Raw genomic sequence first — 1,831 nt, 5'->3', positions numbered from 1 at the left:
TCTTCTATACAATAGAAGACGCCTTAAGAAGCCTTCTATAGAATAGAAGACGCCTTAAGAGGTCTTTTATAGAATAGAAGACATCTTAGGAGGTCTTCTATACAACAGAAAGGTCTTCTATAGAATAGAAAACGTCTTAAGAGGTCTTCAATACAATAGAAGACGTCTTAGGAGGTCTTCTATACAATAGAAGCCTTCTATAGAATAGAAGACGCCTTAAGAGGTCTTCTATAGAATAGAAGACGTCTTAAGAGGTCTTCTATAGAATAGAAGACGTCTTAAGAGGTCTTCTATAGAATAGAAGACGTCTTAAGAGGTCTTCAATACAATAGAAGACGTCTTAGGAGGTCTTCCATTCTTAGGATGTCTTCTATATAATAGAAGACGCCTTAAGAGGTCTTCCATACAATAGAAGGCGCCTTAAGAGGTCTTCTGTACAATAGAAGACGCCTTAAAAGGTCTTCTGTGCAATAGAAGACGCCTTAAGAGGTCTTCTGTGCAATAGAAGACGCCTTAAGAGATCTTATATACAATAGAAGACGCATTAAGAAGTTTTCTATACAATAGAAGACGCATTAAGAGGTCTTCCATACAATAGAAGGCGCCTTAAGAGGTCTTCTGTACAATAGAAGACGCCTTATGAGGTTTTCTATACAATAGAAGACGCATTTAGAGGTTTTCTATACAATAGAAGACGCATTAAGAGGTCTTCTATATAATAGAAGACGCATTAAGAGGTCTTCTATAGAATAGAGGATCACTTAAGAGGTCTTCTATAGAAGACGACTTAAGAGGTCTTCTATAGAAGGCGCCTTAAGAGGTCTTCTATAGAAGGCGCCTTAAGAGATCTTCTATAGAATAGAAGGCGCCATAAGAGTTCTTCTATACAATAGAAAACGCCTTAAGAAGTCTTCTACAGAATAGAAAACGCCTTAAGAGGTCTTCTATAGAATAGAAGACGCCTAAAGAGGTCTTCTATAGAATAGACAGACTAAAAGACGTTTAATTGGCATCTTCTACAGATGCCAATCGACATAAGATTCTAATAATAAAGATCACAACACCAAATAGTTATATAAATTTATTTGAAGGGTCTGAGATGCTTCATACTTATGCCCATCGCCCGAATTCAAGTCCACCTCTTGGATCGGCTGAAATTATTGCCATAAAAAGTCCTTGGGGCCCAGGTCACATCAATACTTCCGGAAATATGGGTTTTGATCGTCAACAGCTCTCCAAAATATGTTTAGAATGAATGGCTAAGTCTCGTTTTCGGCAACCCTCGGATAGGTCAGCAAGATTTACCATAGGCATCTCAACAACAAGTCCATACTTCACTAGATATTAGAGCGTATTTCCTTAAGAGTTTCCTTTGTGATGTAATCCGTTGTATTGGTTTTCTTCGCTTTAAGAAAATAATGAAATAAGAATTATGTTAGATATATGCCAGTGCCAACCAATCATACACTTTACCTGTAGAAGATATGGATTCCCTTCAAAAATGCCTCAAAACAATTAATTGTAATCAAAAGAAATAAACTTATGCGCTTTTGTTTTGACACTTGAGAGAAATTCAGAGCCATTTACATTTGTTTATTTACGTCGTCACAAAAATGACACAATAAACAAGGTAGTTGCATCGGCAAATTGCAACAAAAATGTGCAAAAATTTTAAACAATATGAAAAAATGATTTGGCTTTTCAATACAAAGTTCATCCTAATAAAACAATTATTATTAGTTATGATCAAGGCATATTTATAGATAGTAGATGCATAAATTACAACAACTAACAAATTTACAAAAACAACATTGTTGTTATTGGAAATAAA

At 35.3% G+C, this 1,831-nt stretch overlaps 1 long non-coding RNA gene across 1 annotated transcript; it reads right to left on the bottom strand.

Moving 5' to 3' along the window:
* Positions 1 to 1,068: 1,068 nt before the first annotated feature.
* On the bottom strand, positions 1,069 to 1,594 carry LOC141397158 (uncharacterized). Its single transcript, XR_012411319.1, has 2 exons — positions 1,474 to 1,594; positions 1,069 to 1,405 (listed from the first exon to the last, which is right to left on the bottom strand). It is a non-coding gene; the product is annotated as an uncharacterized lncRNA (long non-coding RNA).
* Between the last annotated feature and the right edge of the window lie 237 nt (positions 1,595 to 1,831).

The sequence above is a fragment of the Musca autumnalis genome, unplaced genomic scaffold (assembly GCF_047663935.1).
Source record: "Musca autumnalis isolate F117 unplaced genomic scaffold, ASM4766393v1 scaffold_3, whole genome shotgun sequence".
NCBI classification, from domain to species: domain Eukaryota; kingdom Metazoa; phylum Arthropoda; class Insecta; order Diptera; family Muscidae; genus Musca; species Musca autumnalis.
Note: the sequence above shows the minus strand (reverse complement) of the source record. Positions and strands in the feature narration are given on the sequence as shown.